Source organism: Rhinatrema bivittatum, chromosome 1 (genome assembly GCF_901001135.1).
Source record: "Rhinatrema bivittatum chromosome 1, aRhiBiv1.1, whole genome shotgun sequence".
Classification (NCBI taxonomy): Eukaryota; Metazoa; Chordata; class Amphibia; order Gymnophiona; family Rhinatrematidae; genus Rhinatrema; species Rhinatrema bivittatum.
Window position 1 is genome coordinate 560873551 of NC_042615.1, and position 22028 is coordinate 560895578.

Genomic DNA, 22028 nt, shown 5'->3' on the forward strand with positions numbered 1-22028 from the left:
GGCTAAGATCTATACTCATGGTCCTCTTCCTTAGGGCCCATGTCTCTCACACACACACACACACACCCATACCAGTCATGCCCCCATGACCAGTTTCTGTCTCTCACACACCAATCATCTCCCAGTCTTTGACAAACACACCAGTCACCTTCCTGAACAGTTTCTCTCATGCCATACACACACACACACAGGCTTCCCACTCCCGTGTTCCACTTACATATATGGGCTTCTCACTCTCATAATCACTTTCTCTTTCTCACATACACTCACCAGTCTCTCACTCCCATGCTTGTTCTCTCCACATGCACAGGCTTCTCATTCCCATAATCACTTTCTTTCTCTCCCACATACACACACACCAGTCACCTGATCTCTCTCATGCATACACACACAGGCTTCCCACTCCCATGTTCTCTTTCAGATATACAGGCTTCTCACTCCCATGCTGTATCTCACACACTCCCAGCTTTCTCACTCCCATGCTCACTCTTCACATGTACAGGCTTCTTATTCCCATAATCACTTTCTCTCTCTCACATACACGCAAACACACACCAGTCACCTGATCTCTCTCATGCATATACACACACACATAGGCTTCCCACTCTCATGTTCTCTTTCAGATATACGGGCTTCTCACTCCCATGCTGTGTCTCACACACACACAGGTTTCTCACTCCCATGCCCACTCTTCACCTGCACAGGCTTCTCATTCCCATAATCACTTTCTCTCTCTCTCTCTCACACACACCCGTCACCTGATCTCTCTCATGCATACACACACACACAGGCTTCCCACTTCCATGTTCTGTCTTACATACACAGGCTTCTCCCTCCCATGCTGTGTCTCACACACACCCAGGTTCTCACTCCCATGCTCACTCTCTTCACATGCACAGGCTTCTCATTCCCATAATCACTTTCTCTGTTACACACACACACACACCCAGTCTCTCTCTCATTTCCATACTCGCTCTCCACGTGCACAGGCTTCTCATTCCCTGAATCACATTCTCTCTCTCACATTCACATACACACCAGTCACACCGTCACCTTACCAACCAGTCTCTCTCTCATACATGCACACACACACAGGCTTCCCACTCCCATGCTCTCTCTCACATAATCAGGCTTCTCACTCCAATGCTTTCTTTCACATACACCCCCACAACACCAGGCTTCTTACTCCCATGCTTTCTCACATACCCAGATTTCTCACTTCCATGCTTTTTCTCTCTCACACACACACATCCCTGACTGTCTCACACTCTCACATACACATCAGTCATCTCCTTGAGCAGTCACTTTCATTGTCTCTCACATATACACATACATCAGCTCTCTGACCAGTTTCTCTCAATCACACACAGGCTCTCAATCACACACATTCTCTCACTTACACACAGGCTGGCTGGCTGCTTCTCTCTCTTTCTGTCACTCACTTCCTCTCCCCCCCCCCCCAGCACAAACGGTAGCTGCTCCTCCAGCCCCCGCAGGCCAAGAAGGAAGAATTCCATCGATCGCGGGAGGCTCATGCTGCTCTCTCCTTTCCCTTCCGCTTTCTCCCCCAGAGCAGGAAGATCAGCTGCCTCTCCTGCTGCCACTGGACTCCTGCTATCTTCGGGCGTCCGAACTTCCTGTCGGGGGGGGGGGGGTAGCGGAAGCGCAGCGCACAACGTCTGCTTCCTCCCTCCCCAAGCAGGAAGATCGGCGGACCATACGGCCCGACGCCCGAAGATAGCAGGAGGCCGGTGGCAGCAGGAGAGGCAGCTGATCTTCCTGCTTTGGGGGAGAAAGCGGAAGCTGTGCGCGACGCTTCCGCTCCCCCACCCCAAGCAGGAAGATCGACGGACCATACGGCCCGACGCCCGAAGATAGCAGGAGAACGGGTGGCAGCAGGAGAGGCAGCTGATCTTCCTGCATTGGGGGGAGGAAGCGGAAGCTGCACGCGGCGCTTCCGCTCCCCCCCCCCCCCCGAACAGGAAGACCGGTTGGCCATACGCCGCAGCAGCGCTTCCCCATGTGTGCCGTGATGGCACGCGAGGCGTGGGTTCTCTTGCGGCACGGCCTTTCTTCTTCCCGCGCACCACTTCCTGTTCCGGGTCCGGGGGGGAATGCAGGCGCGGGAAGAAGAAAAGGCCAGCCACGGATGCCACAGCTTTTTTTTTTTTTTTGCACCGCTGCCGTTCCCGCTGGGCTTGAACGTGCTGATAGCCCGGCGGCAACGGCAGCAGGGAAGAACGAGCAGCGGGAGGGACCGGGAGCCACGCGACGCACCGGTTGAGAACCGCTGTTTTAGAGAATTCAATTCCATTACACAGTCGCTTGGAATTTTGTTATTTAAACTTTGTTTTTTGAACAGTTTCTTATAGAATGCAATTTTTTTTGTGTTAATGAGTTGACAGGGAGCTGACACTTTGTATTTCGAAGATTTTATATATTACGGTATGTGTGTACTTTTTAGGGAGGTTATAATTGGGATGTGTTATGATTTATGCTTTGTTTGTAATCTGCCTTGCATTTTAACACAAGGCAGGTAATCAAATTGAAATAAACAGTACTGTCAGAATTTTAAATAGCTCTTAATGATTGATTTTTCCTCAATTAATATGTAGCTGTCCTAGGCAGGCCCTCTTTCCCCTTAGAAGTGGCAATACATTTTTTTAAAATTTACTAATTTTAATGTTTATTTAGCATTTGTTTATATACCGAGGTACAGCTGACAATGCCTTCACTCCGGTTTACATTACAACGAACCAGTTACATTTGAATTCATAACATTAAAACAGATTGAAACAGAGTATTAACTTAGTAAAAGTTAACAAGTACATTGAACATTAGATAAGAATGTATGCAGTGCTTGAAGTTGACGGTTGAAGCCGTTAATGAGAAAGAAGGTTTCTGCAAGTCGGGCGAGAGTCAGAAGGATTGTTGGAATAAAAAGGGGCGAGAGGTGGATATGAAAAAGGTTTTATGCTCTGTTATCATTGGGTGAACAGTCATTGTAAGACTGTGAGAGTAGCCATTCTTTAAGTTCCTTTTTAAAGGATTTAAGATTTTCTTGTGAATTGAGGTGTAGAGGTAAAGAGTTCCATAATTTTGGGCCGACTATAGAGATGGCTCTATTTCTGGTGGAGGAAAGTTTGGCTTGTGGTAATGAAGGGACATCCAGCTGAATTTTATATGTAGATCTTGTTGTACGTGATGATTTATGCAGATGTATAATATTGTCCAGAGCGGTGAAGTCTGCTTTGTGAATTGTCTTATGTAGAATTGTGATGACTTTGTACTCTATTCTTTTTTTAACAGGAAGCCACTGTAAGTTGTGGAGTACTGGGGATATATGGTCGGATTTTCTTTTACCAGTCAGGACTCTGGCAGCTGCATTTTGGAGTAACTGCAGTGGTCTTAAGGTTGCATTGGGAAGGCCAATTAGAAGGGAGTTGCAGTAGTCAATACTGGAGAAGATGAGGGTTTGAAGAACGGTTCTGAAATCCCGGGGGTGAAGCAGCGGTTTAAGGTGTTTGAGTATTTGAATTTTGAAGAAGCCTTCTTTTGTTTTTGCTGCGATGTGTTTTTTAAGATTTAGCTCATTATCTAGCCAGAAACCCAGATCTTTAACGTTGTTTTTGAGTTGAATTTGAATGTTGTCAAATTGGAAGGGAGGAGTGTATGTTATACCAGAGTTTTTCCTTGTAATTAATATACATTCTGTTTTGCTCATATTTAAGCATAATTTTAGGTTGTTTAGTAGTTTTCGTATTGCTTCAAGGTGTGAGGCTGCTTTTGACATTGATTCTTCTAAAGACGAAGTAATGGGAATGAGAAGTTGTATGTCATCAGCATACATGTAGAAAATGATGTTAAGGCTAGTTAAAAGATGGCATAAAGGAAGAAGGTAGATATTAAAGAGAATGGGTGATAAAGCTGACTCTTGAGGAACTCCAGTATCCAGAGGGATGGCCTCAGATGAAAAGCTGTTGTAGGAAACTTTGAAAAATCTGTTTTTAAGGAAAGAGGAAAACCAGTTAAGGGTTTTTCCAGCGAGACCGATGGATTCCAGACTAAAAATAAGTCTTTTGTGGTCCACTGTGTCAAAGGCTGCTGACAAATCGAGGAGGATCAGAAGGTGATCTAGTTTGTCATCGAGGCCTCTTAATTAATTAATTAACTTAATTAAGGCCTCTTAATTAACTTAATTAAGGCCTCTTAATTAAGGCCTCTTAATAATCAATAAATCGGTCTTAATAATGTGTGTGGGATAGGGTGGAGTTTGAAGGAGGAAGCACTGAATAACTCAAATTAGCACAGGTTTATGGAGCAGACTATGTGGAACTGCAGAAGGACCCTACCAGTCTAAAGAGCAGATGAAATTTAATATGGACAACTGCAAAGTGATTCACATAGAAAACAATTACATAATGCTGGGTTCCATATTAGAAAATCACCACCCAGGAAAAGGACTTTGGCATTCTTGTGGACAATACTTTGAAATCCTCCATTCAGTTTGTGGCAGTGGTCAAGAAAGCAAATGTTAGGAATTACTTGGAGAGGAAAGGAGACTAAAATTGTGACCAAACATAATGCCTCCATCTGAATATTGCATGCAGTTCTGGTTGCCCCATATCAAGAAAGATAAAATAGAACAAAAGTAGAAAGATGGCCAACAAAATTGATAAAAGAGATAGAACGGCTTCCTTATGAAGAAAGGATAAACAGGTAAGGGCTCTTCGGCTTGGAGAAGAGAAGGTGGATATGATAGAAGTTTATAAAATCATGAGAAGGCTGAACAGATAAAAAGATGGTTATTAACCCTTTCAAATAAATCTAAAAACAGACACTCCATGACAACAACCAGCAGGTTTTAAATAGCAACAGATTCCACAGTTTGAGTATGCACTGAGTGACAATCCATTTTTAAATCAGTGCATACTCAAACTGTGGAATCTGCTGCTGGAAGATGTGGTCAAGGAAGTTAACATAGCAGGATTTAAGAGAGGTTTGGACAAGTTTCTGGAGGAAAAAGTCCACAAACTATAAGCCAGGAAAACTTGGGAAAGCCCCTGCTTATCCCTGGGCGTGAGCAACAAGATCTAACAGAGTAAACCACCAATACTTATTTTTTAAATAAGGACCTTCATAAAACCTCCAGATGCTGAAAAGAATTTTGTATTTCAGTAATTCACCACTGATGGGGCATAAATAATCAATAAATCGGTCCAATGTTCATTAACGATTCAAACCAAAAATGTTTATATGCTTATTAATTTTGAAGTGAAGATTTTATTATTGTTTTCTAAGACATTTTTTTGGTTATGAGTTAATTTATACATCTGAATTGTTTTGGACTATTTTTTGCATGAGTAAGCAACAAGAAACAGATCTACTGTTTGGGATCTGCTGGTTACTGGGCTCGAAAGACCTTTGTTCTGACCTAACATTGCACATCTTATGTCCTGATCCAATTCAGTTCAGTGGTAACACACTCATTACCATCTAAAAGTGGTTTGGTAGCTTATGTGCAATATGATCTTGGTTCACTTTCCAAGCATCCACAACATGAAGAAAAGAACTAACAACAAAACAAAACCCTGCCATTATAATTCAGTAACTGGTTCCATGTTGGCTCTCTTAGTGAAGAGGTCAAAGATTACATAGGCATGGAGATCAAAATTCCCTTCTCATTCTTAGATGTGAGCCTCCAGAGCAGGGAACAGATACATTGGCGGGGCAGAATGGGAAAACCTGCACTGCAGGTGTCCATGCTATACCTGTTTTCAGATAAATGAAAGCTATTGATTTCCAGTACTGAAAACGGAACAGAATATGATGGCAGATAAGACAGGACTTACTGTTTCTATTTCCTTCCTATTGTAATACCATTGATTGATTTCTAGCTTTCCCTTCACTTCTTTACAAGTGAGGCTCTTCTGTGCTTATCCTAGTTTTCTTGAATTCTATTACTATTTTTGCCTCCTCAGTGTCCCTTGGGAGGCTGTTCCATGTACTGTGCTCAGTTCTTGTACAACTTTTCCACTAAAAAAAATGCTTGCTTCTTGTGCATGTATACTTTAGAAGGTTATTCGAATGTCTATATTTTATCTCTCTCATTCCATCCCACACCTTTCAGGTGGTTTTATCACCATGTTTCACATGCTTCCTTCTGGCTGATCAGATTACATTTTGCTAATGAGAATGACACAAAGAACATCTAATTACACAGGATTAGAGAGAAACTGCCTGCAGGAGGCCGAGCTAAAAAAGGCATTAAAGCAATTTTAAAATCAGAGGGGTGAGATCACGTGATGTGGTGAGTGCGACCGGGTGCTTACTGGTTGAGCTCTGGGGATAGGGCCCCCGATCCTTCACCATCCGCACTGAAAAAAAGCATTTTCAGGGGCAGACTACCATCTAGCCACCGCTGTCTATGTCGATTACCACCTACATGCAGAAATTGTCGTCGGGGATGCCGCCGAAAGCGACTAGAAGAGATAAGGAAAAACCTCGCGGCCCAGACCCCAAGATGGCGGCGACTCCGCAAAAACCTAGTGGAAGCGAGGACATCGAGGGAAACTTACCGCTACACCCCACTACTCAGGAATTGCAGGAAGCAATTGTGGCAGCGTTGGACAGTAAATTTACCGGTCTATCGGAACAATTAACCTCGCTGCAATCCTCCCTAGCTGAAATTGCGCCGCGCTTGGATCAGGTGGAAGGCAGGACCGGAGTACTGGAAGATGACGTGCTTGCCCTCACTACTCGAGTCTGCTCCCTGGAAAAGGCTTTGGTTGAGCAGCAAGAAAAGACTGACGATCTTGAAAATAGATCGCGACGCTCAAATATTCATCTGATGGGAATTCCAGAGTCGCTGGAAGATTAAAATCTGCATATTACCCTAAAAGATTGGATACTATGGCACTCGGTCTCTCAGAAATCCAGCCCACGTTTGAAACAGAAAGGGCGCACTGCCTGGGAGCCAGAGCCCCCGCCGGGAACGAAGACAGGAGACCACGTATTGTAATCATTAAAGTTCTTAACTTCCATCATAAACACTGTATTTTACAAGCAGCACGAAAAACACCTAACCTGCAGTATCAAGGTACTGCTGTCCGCATGGCGCCTGATTACTCAGCAAAGGTCTCAGCGCAAAGGAGGGCTTTTTCTTCAGTGTGCAACTTACTAATTGCTAAACATATCCGCTTCCAAATGCAGTTCCCGGCAAAGCTCCGAGTTTTCAAGGAGGGTAAATGGACACTGTACGAGTCACCGGAGTCCACTAAATCATTGCAAGTTGAGTTATCCCAGTGATGCATGAAATCTTGCTGTTTTTCTAATGTTGCCGGATCATTGATGGGGTTGGAAGGGGGCCCTAATCCCCAATCACATTGATAACTTGATCTCTGGGCAGGTCATTGACCTGAGAGGGTATCATAGCAAACGAGGGGGGGGGGGGGGGGGGAGGGAATAGTAAGGGGTTTGGGGGACCAAGGTACTCAAATGTTGGATTCAGAATTGTGGTGAACAATTGGGGCATGTTTACTAAAAATATGTGTGGGGCAGTTATGACAGGGGTAATGAATGTGAAACTTGTCAACCATATGGGGAGGAGGCGAGGCTGGGAGTCTCCTTCTCTTTTCTTTACATTACATAAAAGTCTGTTTAAAATGTTTTTGCTGAGCAGTGATGGGAGCTCCTTATAAAATTGTGTCCTGGAATGTAGACAGATTAGGAAATCCCATAAAAAGGAAGAAAGTGTTCCAGCATTTAGCCCGTTTAAAAACAAATATAGCATGTTTGCAAGAAACCCACTTAAATACTTTAGAGAGTAAAAAACTCTGTAGAGAATGGGTCACCACCTGTAGGGAGGAAAAAAGGGGTAGCAATATTGATAAATAAAAATACACCACTCTTAGTTACCAAAGAAATCGTGGATCCAGATGGTAGATATATCATTATTATTGGGAATTTAGAAGGGAAACCTTTAACTATATGTAACATTTATGCGCCCAATGATTCTGGGAATAGTTTTTTTTCTTCTTTATTGAAAATCCTTCTTGAGCATAAGCAAGGCTCTCTGGTCCTCACGGGAGACTTTAACTGCGTCTCTGATGCCAGGCTGGACAAGTCAGCTATTCCCACCAGTTTTAGGGTGCCGAAAGAGTCGGCTATCCAATTTCTCTGTAAAAAATTAGCCCTCCTGGATGTATGGGGCGTGTTGAATCCGGAAACACGTGATTATACTCATGTGTCTCGTGCCCATGACACATTATCCAGAATTGACTATGTCTTAGTAGATACAAAATTGTTTTCAAACATTGAAAAGGCGGAGCTCGGCTCCATTGTGGTGGCGGATCACGCGCCAGTATGGGTAGAGCTTCAACTTTCTGGGGCTGACACTGCGTACAAATCTTGGAGATTCCCTGGTCATTTGAATGAGGATAAGGCCTTTCATAGTTATCTAATAAAATGTTGGGATGATTTTGTACAAAATAACCAACACCACTTAATCGCAACCTCTGCTATTCTGGGCTACAGGCAAAGCAGTTATCAGAGGAGATATAATAGCATATACAATTTGAAAACGTAAACAGCTATTACTTCCATCTTACATTGGGAAAAAGTGTTACGCAGTAAAAAAAAAAAAAAAAAAAAAAAAAAAAAAAAAAAGAATTGGCACAAGATCCATCCAAACTTAACAGGGAAGCATATTGGGCTTGTTTAACTCATTTTAATTCCCTTTTACATGCTAGAGCCCAGAAAGCGCTAAAATCCTCAGAACATTGTTTTCATTGCTATGGTAATAGGGCGGGGAAGTTGCTAGCATGTTTAGTTGCTACCAAGAGAAGGAAGAATTTTATTAGTAGCCTTAGAGCCAAAAATGGTCAGATAATGACCAAAACATCTGAGATATGTAAGATTCTTCAGGACTTTTATGCAGGGCTCTACACAGAAGACAGGTTAGGCTCCTCCATTGATGAAGCTAATTTTTTCAAGCATTTATCACTTCCCCAATTAACTACATCTCAATTGGACAGTTTAAATAAACCCATTTTGGAAATGGAGGTGCTTCAGGTCATACAAAGTAGTAAAGCTCATAAGGCCCCGGGACCAGACGGATTTTCATCCGATTTCTATAAAATTTTGGGGCATAGAGTAGCGGGTCCTCTATGTTGCTTTTATAGGGAGGCAGGGGAACGAGGAAGCTTTCCTTCTGACTTCAATAAGGCCTTTATAACGATACTTCCCAAGCCAGGGAAAGACCCTTTACAAGCGGCCTCATATCGACCAATCTCTCTTAAATTGTGACTTAAAAATTTATGCTCGCATTTTGGCGCAGCGTCTAAGTTCTGTTCTCCCAGATCTCATTTCCCCCTTTCAGACTGGGTTTGTGAAAGACAGAAATCCTGGAGCGAATGTTATCAAACTTATTTCGGCCATTGAGGCTACTAGCCGCTCTGGTTCACCTTCCATGGCAATTGGCTTTGACTCTGAAAAAGCCTTTGATAGGGTGTCGTGGGAATACATGTTCTCAGTACTGCAAAGATTTGAATTACAAGGGGCTATCCTGCAGGGGATTAAACTCTTGTATCAATCCCCCGAATCCTTCCTCCTAGTTAACGACTCTCTGTCAGAGGCAATACCTATTAAGAGATGAGTGAGTCAGGGCTGCCCTCTTTCCCCAATTTTGTATATCCTGTCCTTGGATCCCCTTTTACTTAAATTGGGAAGTTCACCGATCATAAAAGGATATGGAGGATCCCACACACCGTTCACAGTTGCTGCTTTTGCAGATGACATGCTTGTTTTCTTAACCAACCCGATCTCTTCCTTATCTGAAGTATTGAAAATTCAGTCTGAATTTGGCCGGTTTGCGGGTCTAAAGGTAAACACAGAGAAATCGTAGGCATTAGATATAACTGGGAAATTGAGCCATCAATGGCCGGGAACATTCCCTTTGAAATAGGTCTCCACAGATCTTAAATATTTAGGAGTGAAAATTCCAGCCGATCCTCAGAGATTATATGCTCTTAATGTGGGTCCTTTAAAGCAAAAATTACTTAAACACCTTGAACTGTGGCATAACCTTCCTCTCTCCCTTTCTGGGAAAATCCAATTGTTAAAGATGATGGAGATTTCAAGATGGATTTACCTGTTTCAAATGTTACCTATATGGCTAACCCATTGAGATCTCTCTGACAAACACGGCGATTCGGAAATTTATATGGGGAGGTCGACGAGCACGAATCCCGCTGGATAGACTTATGCAAGTTAAAGAAAAAGGGGGTCTCGGTTGTCCTAATTTGGCTTTATACAACCATGCATGTTTACTCTGGCACATAAGGGATTGGCTTTTTGGGTCTCATTATCTCTCACCATTGGAGTTTTATGAGGACTGGGTGGCGCCACTGTCTCTGAGTTCTTTATTACACGTAAAAGCAGAGATGATACCTAAACACCTGTTGCACAGTAAAGTCATTTCCTCCATGCGAAAGGCGTGGAAATTTATTTGTAGGCAACTGGGAATTCCAGCTAGTAGCTCAGCTTGTTTGCAGATTACAGGATGTCCTCTTTCCAGCCCTGGACTTGGCCCTTCTCTTTTTTCTAACTGGCAAGCGAAAGGTTTGACAACTCTTGCACAATTTTTCAGTTCTGGAGCCGGATCAGCCTACCTGCTGAGTTTCCAAGATCTGAAGACTCAATTCTCCCTATCCAATAAAGATCATTATGGATTTCTGCAAGTGCGACATTTTATCCAGGAGTTATTACATGACAATCCAACCTTGCCACACTTTCTTCCGCTACATAAACTGTTTCTGGGATTAAATGGCAAAAGGAACCGATGTGCAGAATACTACAAGGTGCTTTTGGAATTGAGACCTACCCTGTGTACCTCACTCGGTTGCTTACAAAATGGAATGCTACCTTGAATTTATCTATTTCCAGTGAGGAGTTTCAAGCATGCTTTGAAAAGATTCCACGGATGGTAGAAGATGTTTCACTACGGGATAAGCAGTACAAACTTTTACATTTTGCCTTCTATGCGCAACAAGCAGCCTTTTACATGCACCTAGTCCCTACATCTACTTGTTTGAGGTGTTCCGATCCGCTGCCAAACCTCCTCCATGGTATCTGGTTTTGTCCTATTATACAGAACTTCTGGAGGGATGTGCGGAATCTCCTATCAAGTCTATGGCACCAGCAGTTACCTATGGCCCCTGAAATTTGGCTGTTGGGCGTTTCTGAAGAGAAAATGGACTGGAGCTCACAGCATCAGCAACTATTGTTGGATAAGATGGCTTTGATGGCGAAGGCTTCTATTCTTGCCTTATGGTCTGAGCCAACACCTGAACTTTTGCCTCTATGGACCAGGAAATTACACAATTTGCTGCACATGGAATATTTGACGGCTGTTTCCACTGCCTCCAAACAGAAATTTCTTCTACTTCAAGTTTGGGGAGATTATATCATAACATTATCACCGGACCTTCAAATACAACTACTGCCAGGTTTGAAGGGGACATCCCTAGATACATATCACTTTTAAGTCATTCTGGATATCAGTTTCCGTATTGCCTGTAAACCTGAGAGTTATAGACCACTGCAAGACGGACCGTGCTTCTATCCAGGCAAGACGGGCGTGTGTGCTCAGCTCTCCTTATGACTCGTTAGTGGGTTCTGTTTGTGTTCTGACTCAGGTCTCAGATCTTTATGAACCACCTTTCCACATCTACCTCCGTATTTTACACATTCATAAGGCCTTCATTTATGGGGTCTGTATGCTGAATGCCTCACGAAGATTCATATTGTTAAACATGTTATTAATGTTCTTACCGTTCTTAATGTGTCACCATATTGACTGGCATTAAGGTTGGGTACCAGGGAGGGTAGTTCTATAGAGCAACATATGAAAAATTAAGGCTGACAGACCTTAGAATCTCATGGGAGTTCTCCATGCTATAATTCTTTCTTCTGATCGGTCTGCACATACTGTGTTTTATGTTACATATGTCAATGATTGTATGAAGTGTTGAACTCCCGTAGATGTAAGTTAAACGGTGTATGTAATAAAAATTATATTTCAAAAAAAAAAAAAAAATCAGAGGGGTTTTCATTGTATATTGTTCTGGAATATACTTGTGAGATAGTATTTACTTTTCTTACTCCTGCTTCTATGGAACTCTATCCTTTGTCCCTGTGACTTGAGAAAGATTATCAGAAGGTGAGGAAACAATTCAAAACCTGATTTTAATGTTGATTTAGTCCAATACATGTATCTGTTGCTTATCTTTTCTTTACTCGATGTTTACATTGTCTTGAGTTTAGTTTTTGATATATTTTTCCTTGCTTTTAGTTGGTTGTATTTATGCTATTTATTGTATGGGTTCTGCTGTAATTTTGATTTTTATTACTTCTCGGTTTTTTTTGTACATCATATTGATTTTCTATAAGAAATGTAATTCATTTAGTCAATAAGCTAAACTAAAGGTAATCTTCAAATGAGTTGGTACAGGGTGCGATACAGTTTTATGTAGTGATCCTACTTTGAAAATTTCTGCTAGCCGAAAAACAGTTTGACTCCTACCTATCACTTAGAAAGAACAATTTTCAAAGCCAGGTAAAATAGCTTGGCTGAAAATTGTTCACCTCTGCTCGGTTAAAACACATGCACTAGCTTTCACAGCACGCATACTTTAGCTGAGCCAAAAAGAGGAGGTGTTCTCTGGGGGGAGTAAAAACGTGCATACCTTCAATTTTTCAAATATATGCACGCTATTTTGCCCCCACTCAGCCACATGCATAAATAATAAGAGCCAAATGCACTGAAAATTTTTAGTGCACATGTACTCGGCAGCTACATATTTTCAAATGGAAACAATGCAGGTGGATTCCCTTTGGAAATCAGCTGTGATATACGAGAAGAAAAAAGTGCACATGTACTGTTGCACTGGTGGATCCTTGAACCAAGGGATAGTTGATGCTACCTATGAGGAAGAACCCCATGGGTCCCCATCATCGGTAGGCGAGGCTGGTGAGGAAAACCCGCTGAAGCTTCACCACTACCAGCCCATGTTCCCCTTAGGCTGAGCCCTAGGGTGCTGGGGCCAGCTGGACTTACGTGGGGCCTCTGTAGCACTGGAAGTCTTGGAGAAGGAGAGGCGCTGGAGAGTAGGCAAAGTTCAGGAACAGGCTGCTGATACAGACAGCATGCCCCCGGCAAGGAACGAGGCAGTCAGCGAATCTCATGGTCAGTATCTGGTCCAAAGTCAAGCCAAGGCGAAAACTGGATGCAGGCTCCAGCCGTAAGAGGTCCCCCAGTCGTAATGTCATCCAGAACAGCCGCAGGCAATTTCCTACTCCGGGCCCTTTGAGAGGGGGGGGGGGGGGGGGGCGCACGCACACACACCTGGGAGGACGCCAGAAGCAGGAGGGACTTGGCCAAGTTGGTGGCATTCCTGCCGCAAAGGAGGAGGAGGATCCGCGGCATCGGCCAGACAACGCAGAGTCAGCGGCATTGGGCAGCCAGTTCCAAGCCAGAAGAGGCTAGGTGGTTGCGGCGGCAACTCCCTGCTGCTACCAGGAGGCCCGAGGCTGGCCTGATTGCTCAGGGATGGCATTGGATGAGTGAGGTCGGCCACGAGAACCCGTGGTCGGCGAGCATAACAGTACCTCCTCCTCTAAGTCCCCCTCCTGAGAGAGTTTTGGCTTCTTGGGGCGAGAGGCATGGAACTGTCTGATCAAGTTCTTATCCAATATGTTGGAGGCCGGCTACCAGGTGTTCTCCTCTGGCCCATCTCTCTCCCAAGCGAGAAGGTACCCATCTTCGCCCATGTCTTCTCACCTCTAGCACTTCTCTCACCTGGTACATGGTATCAATCTCTGAGGTGATCTTCTGAGGTTCTGGCATCTTCCGAGAGGGCCAGGAGAGTACCAGGAGTTTTAGGAGAGAGACGTGGAAAGAGTTATGAACCCTTAAGGAGTTGGGTAGACAGAGCTGGTAGGTCATCGGGAATGGCCCAATATATCGTAGAGCTAGCCGCATAGAAGGAACCTTGAGCCTGATGAAGCGGGTACTGAGTCATACCTTTTCCCTGGGCTTAAAGTGCGAAGCCAGTCTACCGTGAATATCGGCGAATTGCTTGGCTTTACAGCCTTCTTCTCTAAGAATTTGCTGCATATGACTCCAGAGTTGATGCAGTTCTTGGGCCATCAACAGGGCCGCAGGTGAGGGAATAATCAGAGGTAGCGGCAAAAGGAGGAAGCAGCTGACTCCATAGACAATCTAAAAAGGTGAGGATTTGGTAGCGGAACAGGGATGCGAGTTATGGGAGAACTCTGCCCAAGGAAGCAGTGTTGTCCAGTCACCTTGACGGGAGTTAACATAGGCTCGCAAGAAATTCTTCAATGTCTGATTTGTCCTCTCGGCCTGGACATTTGCTTGAGGGTGATATGTGGCAGTGAAGTCTAGTGTAATACTGAACTTCCATCAGAAGGCCTTCCAGTATCTTGCCGTGAATTGAGGATCCCGGTCAGAGACAACATGTTTGGGACGCCCATGAACGACGTGCTGAACGAAGAGTAGGGATAACTGGGGAGCTAAAGGAAGACCGGGCAAGGTTATTAAATGACACATCTTAGTGAACCTGTCCACTACCACCCAGATGACTGTGTTGCCATTTGAGAGGAGTAAATCCACAACAAAGTCTGTGGAGATGCGAGTCCAAGGTTCCTTGGGGGCTGGCAACGGCTGAAACAGCCCCCAAGGTATTCCCACCAGAGGTTTCTGCTCCGCGCAGATGGGACAAGAGTCCACATAGGCCCGAACATCTTTCTGCATATTGGGCCACCAGCAGACGTGCTGGAGCAATGCAAGGGGTCCAGGCTCGTCCAGGATGGCCTGCAACATGGGAATCGTGGGACCAGCTTAACATATTGTTGTGGGATTTGCATGGAACGAAAATCTTCTCCTGGAGGGACGGTCATGGTAGCTGTGAAGAACTTGTGCAGGACCTATAATATGATGCTGGGCTGGTTCAATAGTATCTTCAGAGATGAAGGAGTGGGAGAGGGCGTCTGCTAGGATGTTTTTAGCTGCGGTTCTATATCAGAGTTCGAAGTCAAGGCGAGTAAAAGGGTTCAAATGCTGGGCCTGATGGAGATATTGAGATTCTTATGGTTCATGTAAATTGTGCTAGGGTGCTGAACCCCCTCTAACCACTGGTGCCACTCTTCCAAGTTAAGTTTAATGGTCAACAACTCCTTGTTGCCAATACTATCATTCTGCTCTGCTGGGGAAAATTAACTAAAAAAAAAAAGGAGCAAGGATGTAGGCTCAAGACAGCCCCTACTCCCTCGGAGGAGGCATCAACCTCTACAAAGAAAGGGCATTGTGGATCAGGATGCTGGAGACAGCATAAATGACAGCTTTATGGAGCAATTGGTTCAGGAACCGACGAGAGAGGGAGCAATTTTAGATCTAATTCTCAGTGGAGCACAGGACTTGGTGAGAGAGGTAATGGTGGAGGGGCCTCTTGGCAATAGTGATCATAATATGATCAAATTTGATTTAATGACTGGAAGAGGAACAGTGTGCAAATCCAAGGCTCTCGTGCTAAACTTTCAAAAGGGAAACTTTGATAAAATGAGAAAAATTGTTAGAAAAAAACTGAAAGGAACAGCTACAAAAGTAAAAAATGTCCAAGAGGCGTGGTCATAGTTAAAAAATACCATTCTAGAAGCACAGTCTAGATGTATTCCACACATTAAGAAAGGTGGAAAGAAGGCAAAACGATTACCAGCATGGTTAAAAGGGGAGGTGAAAGAAGCTATTTTAGCCAAAAGATCTTCATTCAAAAATTGGAAGAAGGATCCAACAGAAGAAAATAGGATAAAGCATAAACGTTGGCAAGTTAAATGTAAGACATTGATAAGACAGGCTAAGAGAGAATTTGAAAAGAAGTTGGCTGTTGAGGCAAAAACTCACAGTAAAAACTTTTTAAAATATATCCGAAGCAGAAAGCCTGTGAGGGAGTCAGTTGGACCGTTAGATGATCGAGGGGTTAAAGGGGCACTTAGAGAAGATAAGGCCATTGCGGAAAGATTAAATGTACTCTGTACTGGAGAAGGTTTTCATGGGTAACGATTTAGATGGCTGAACCAAATCATGGTGAACCTAGAAGATGTGGTAGACCTGATTGATAAACTGAAGAGTAGTAAATCACCTGGACCGGATGGTATACACCCCAGAGTTCTGAAGGAACTAAAAAATGAAATTTCAGACCTATTAGTAAAAATTTGTAACCTATCATTAAAATCATCCATTGTACCTGAAGACTGGAGGATAGCTAATGTAACACCCATATTTAAAAAGGGCTCCAGGGGAGATCCGGGAAATTACAGACCGGTTAGCCTGACTTCAGTGCCAGGAAAAATAGTGGAAAGTGTTCTAAACATCAAAATCACAGAACATATAGAAAGACATGGTTTAATGGAACAAAGTCAGCATGGCTTTACCCAAGGCAAGTCTTGCCTCACAAATCTGCTTCACTGGATAAAGGTGAACCAGTAGATGTAGTGTACTTGGATTTTCAGAAAGCATTTGACAAAGTTCCTCATGAGAGGCTTCTAGGAAAAGTAAAAAGTCATGGGATAGGTGGCGATGTCCTTTCGTGGATTGCAAGCTGGCTAAAAGACAAGAAACAGAGAGTAGGATTAAATGGACAATTTTCTCAGTGGAAGGGAGTGGGCAGTGGTGTGCCTCAGGGATCTGTACTGGGACCCTTACTTTTCAATATATTTATAATTGATCTGGAAAGAAATGTGACAAGTGAGGTAATCAAATTTGCAGATGATACAAAATTGTTCAGAGTAGTTAAATCACAAGCAGATTGTGATAAATTGCAGGAAGACCTTGTGAGGCTGGAAAATTGAGCATCAAAATGGCAGATGAAATTTAATGTGAACAAGTGCAAGGTGATGCATATAGAGAAAAATAGCCCATGCTATAGTTACACAATGTTAGGCTCCATATTAGGTGCTACTACCCAAGAAAGAGATCTAGGCGTCATAGTGGATAACACATTGAAATCGTTGGTTCAGTGTGCTGCGGCAGTCAAAAAAGCAAACAGAACGTTGGGAATTATTAGAAAGGGAATGGTCAATAAAACGGAAAATGTCATAATGCCTCTGTATCGCTCCATGGTGAGACCGCACCTTGAATATTGTATACAATTCTGGTCGCTGCATCTCAAAAAAGATATAATTGCGATGATAAAGGGAATGGAACAGCTCCCCTATGAGGAAAGACTAAAGAGATTAGGACTTTTCAGCTTGGAGAAGAGACGGCTGAGGGGGGGATATGATAGAGGTGTTTAAAATCATGAGAGGTCTAGAACGGGTAGATGTGAATCTGTTTTTTTACTCTTTCGAATAATAGAAAGACTAGAGGGCACTCCATGAAGTTAGCGTGTGGTACATTTAAAACTAATCGGAGAAAGTTCTTTTTTACTCAACGCACAATTAAACTCTGGAATTTGTTGCCAGAGGATGTGGTTAGTGCAGTTAGTATAGCTGTGTTTAAAAAAGGATTGGATAAGTTCTTGGAGGAGAAGTCCATTACCTGCTATTAATTTAGTTGACTTAGAAAATAGCCACTGCTATTACTAGCAACGGTAACATGGAATAGACTTAGTTTTTGGGTACTTGCCAGGTTCTTATGGCCTGGATTGGCCACTGTTGGAAACAGGATGTTGGGCTTGATGGCCCCTTGGTCTGACCCAGTAATGCATATTCTTATGGGTTCCCGGAGGAAGGCCGCCTTTAAGTTTTGAAAAGCCATTACTGCTTCGGGAGACCAAAGTTTCGAGTTAGCCCCTTTTTGAGTCAGGGTCATGAGTGGGGCTGCCAGCTTGGAATAGTTGTTAATGAAGGTACAGTAATTGGCGAAGCCAAGGAACCTCTGTAGGGCCCTTAGGCCAGTAGGTTGTGGCTAATCCCAAATTCATTTGAGCTTCTCTGGATCCATTTGAAAGCCTCGCTTGGAAACAATGTATCCCAAGAATGGCAGTCTCTCTCTTTCTTGAATGAGAATTTCTCCAGCTTGGCAAATAACTAATTATCCTGAAGACGATGGAGAACTCAGGAGACGTCTTAGCGATGGGTATAAAGGTTCTTAGAGAATATCAGGATATCGTCGAGCTTTACGACTACGCATTCATAGAGCGGGTCCCTGAAAATTTCAATCATATTTTGGAACACAGCAGGCACACTGCAAAGTCCGAACGGCATAACTAAATATTCATAATGACCGTCTCTGGTGTTAAAAACCATCTGCCATTTGTCGCCTTCTCATATCTGGATTAAATTATAAGCTTCCCGGAGGTCTAACTTGTAGAAGACTCTCGCACCCTGTAACGGTCAAACAGCTCCAAAATGAGGGGTAAGGGATAGAGATCTTTCCAGGTGATGGCATTCCAGCCATGATAATCTATACATGGCAGAGGGTCCCATCCTTCTTGGCCACAAAAAAAGAACCCTGCCCCCGCAGAGGAGGTAAAGCGGCAGATAAAACCCTTGCTCAGGTTTTCCTGTATGTACTCAGACATTGCCCTGGTCTCGGGTAGAGACAAAGGGTAGACCCTATCACAAGGAAGCTTGGTGCCAGGTAGGAGGTCGATAGCACAATTGTACTCGCAGTAAGGAGGCAGGGTGTCTGCTCCCTTTTTGGAGAAAACATCAGCAAAGTGAGCATACTGAGGCGGGAGGCCAGCGGGAACAACAGAAGTTGAGAGACATTGTTGGGTGACAACTGTCTCCAGACAGGTCGTGTGACAGCCCGGACCCCATCAGGCTGCAGAGAGGCCCAATTGAATTGGGGAGAATGTTGCTGGAGCCAGGGCAAATCATGGACCAGAGGATGAATAGCTTTAATAATGACATGGAACGCCAGGAATTCCACGTGGAGGGAGCCAGTGCGAAACTTCAGTGGGACTGTGGTATGGGTAACTTTCCCTGGGAGAGGATCGCTGTGGATGTGGGAGAGGACCAAAAGGATCGGAGAGCGGACAGTGAGAATCTGAAGATGTTCCACAAGAGTCTTCATGAAATTGCCTCCTGTTCCGGAGTCCACTAGGGTAAGAGTGGAGAAATCCTGATTTCCCCACAGAGAGCGTCACGGGAAGAGTTAGTGAGGGAACAGGTGTGGTCAGGCCTAGGGTCAAACCCCCCCTGAGACCTAGGCCCAAGAGTTTAATCTTCATCCTACCAACATATTTTACATCATAATTTTACCAACTGGAGTCCAAATGGACCCCATGCAGTTTTGTTGATGGCCCTGTGTGCCACAACAAGTTCTATGTGCTCTTGATGGACATCTTCCACTTGCAGGAATATCATTTGGTTGACTAACAACAGGTGGCTGACCGGATTCGGTGTCACTATGTTCAGATTGCTCTGATATGTGATCAACCTCATCAGAGTTGTCTGTATCTTCAAAATGAGTCATCGTTATCCTAAAAAATTGCTTTCAGAACATCTGCTGAGCATATTTCTGCCTAAAAGACCCTCTTGTAGACATTTTTACCAACTGAAAATGCAAAGAATCAGTAGTTATACATTTTTAAACTTGCTTAATTGAAAAGAAAAGACCCCAAATAATTAAAAGCTGTTGTAGGAAGAATAAAGTACAGAGTGGCCCATGGAAAAGTAGTCTGCCTGCGTGGCACTGATATTGGAGGTGGGCTACTTTTCCATGGGCCACCCTGTAGAATAGTTTAGAATAACATTTGAATCAGACTTACCATAGGCTAAGTGACAAATTCCTAAAATGGTGGCAGAAAATAATTTCTGGTGTTTATATAGCAGAAGCACATTAGTACATGGGGTCCAATTGGACCCTAATTGTAGAATGAAGGTTAAGGGTCTTACTGGACAGTGAGCTATTAAGTAACCCGCCTCGCAACAATAGAGACAGAGGTCGGACTGGCGGCGCTCTTTCAGGGTCAGCCTGCAGCGGCCCAAATGCATGGGCTCTTCCACTGTGACTACAGAGGAAGTGGGGCCTTCCGGTGGCAAAGAGGGATGCCCAGAGCGATGAGTAGTAGCAGAGCATCTCCTGGAACCTTGCAATTCCCGGTTCCTCTCCTGGAGTCGGTAGTCAATCTTGCCGGCAAGGTCGATGAGAGCGTCTAAAGAGGGAGACACTCACGAGCAGTCAGTTAATCCTTAATTTTGGCCGCCAAACCATCCAAAAAGATGAACCGAAGATGGTCCTCGCCCCAGTGGAGTTCCAAGGCCAAAGTCCAGAATTCGATGACATAATCAGCGAGGGAATGAGTGCCCTGGCAGATATGAAGGAGATCCAAGCCAGAGGCTGTCTGTTGACCTGGGTCATCAAAGACTGTCCAAAAGAGGTACAAGAAGCCTCAAAGATCCAGTAGGATGGGATCAGACCGCTCCCACAAAGGAGAGGCCCATTCTAAGGCCTTGACATCCAAGAGGGAGAGTTTGTATGTGGTCTTAATGGCTTCATCTGGAAACAGTGCAGACTGAAGGCAGAAATGCATGTTGAACTGATTCAAAAAGCCCCGACAGAGTTGAGGGTCCCCAGAGTAGCGACCCCGCTGTAGCTTCACCACTACCAGCCCATATTCCCCTTAGGTTGAGCACTTGGGTGCAGGGACCGGCTGGACGTACGTGGGGCCTCTGCAGCGCTGGAAGTCCTGGAGAAGAAGAGGTGCTAGAGAGTAAGCAAAGTTCAGGAACAGGCTGCTGAGTCAGACAGCAGGTCCCCAGCAAGGGTTGAGGAAGGCAGCGTATCTTGCAGTCAGTATTTGATCCAAAGTCAAGCCAAGGCGATCCAAGAAACAAGGGAAAGGTGAGGAACTCAGGAAGCACCGCTAGGAGTGAGGAGACCTGTTGCCAAGCCGAAGACTGGATGCAGGCTCCAGCTTTAAGTAGCCCTCCAGTAGTGATGTCATCCAGAACAGCCGCCGGCAATTTCCTGCTGCGGGCCCTTTAAGAGAGGGAGAGGGGCGCGCACTTGGGAGGACGCCAGAAGCAGGAGGGACTTGGCCGAGTTGGCGGCATTCCTGCCACGAAGGAGGAGGATCCCGGCGTCTGCCAGTAGACCTGGGACCATAGAGTCAGCGATATTGGGTGGCCGGCTGCGATCCGGAAGGGGCGCGGCGGTGACTCCCTGCTGCTGCCAGGAGGCCCAGGGCTGGCCAGACCACTCTGGGGCAGCATCGGGTGAATCAGGTCGGCTGCAAGAACCTGCGGCCGGTAAGCATAACATGTATATTGCAAATAATGCAGACCAACCAAAACTGCCTCCATAACTTCTATAGTACTCTACTAGAGGTAAGCCCCAATGTGAAATCAAAACCATTGAATATGAAAAAATCAAATGCAATCAGTTTGATGCCAGTTTGAAGGATGGCTTTTTCAAAAACATCTGTGAATTGGAGAGTGAATGTCATTGGAACAATTGACATTTTGTACATTTCAAAGTTATTTTGACCTTCAGGAGCATTTCATTTGGCTAGTGACATTTCAGTATCAATAGTGGACTTTCAGAATTAACAATATAAAATACTTTTCACAATTAAATGCCACAATGTCCATCTTGAGACTCTTCAGATATTTTAAGTATAATAGCTACCCTGTTATATCTGTATGAACTACCTTGTTTTAACCTTAATGTTCCTAGGCACCACCACAACCCAGGCCATATGAAATAGAGGACAATAACTTACTGAACTTTTCAACCTGCTTCCTAACCCTCGAAGTCAGGCAACTGTACAATTTTATTTTAGCAGAAAAGCTTGTACAGTTCCAGTTTTTGAAGTATTCTTTAACACCAGACCTTTAGTTCCCAGCCAGTGTTGATACTGGCAACCCTTCCTGTGTTATCTGGATACACCTAGGGTTAATTTATTTATCAGATTTGAGATTCACCTTTTCAGTTGCTCAAGGCAAGGTACAAAAATAAAACATCAAGTACATCAATCCATAAGGACAAATAAATACAA

General features: G+C 44.2%; 1 protein-coding gene across 3 annotated transcripts in view; it reads right to left on the bottom strand.

Annotated features, from left to right (window-relative positions):
• GKAP1 (G kinase anchoring protein 1) overlaps nucleotides 1-22028 on the bottom strand; it is a 272831-nt gene that overhangs the window by 233071 nt on the left and 17732 nt on the right. The window lies entirely within an intron of this gene.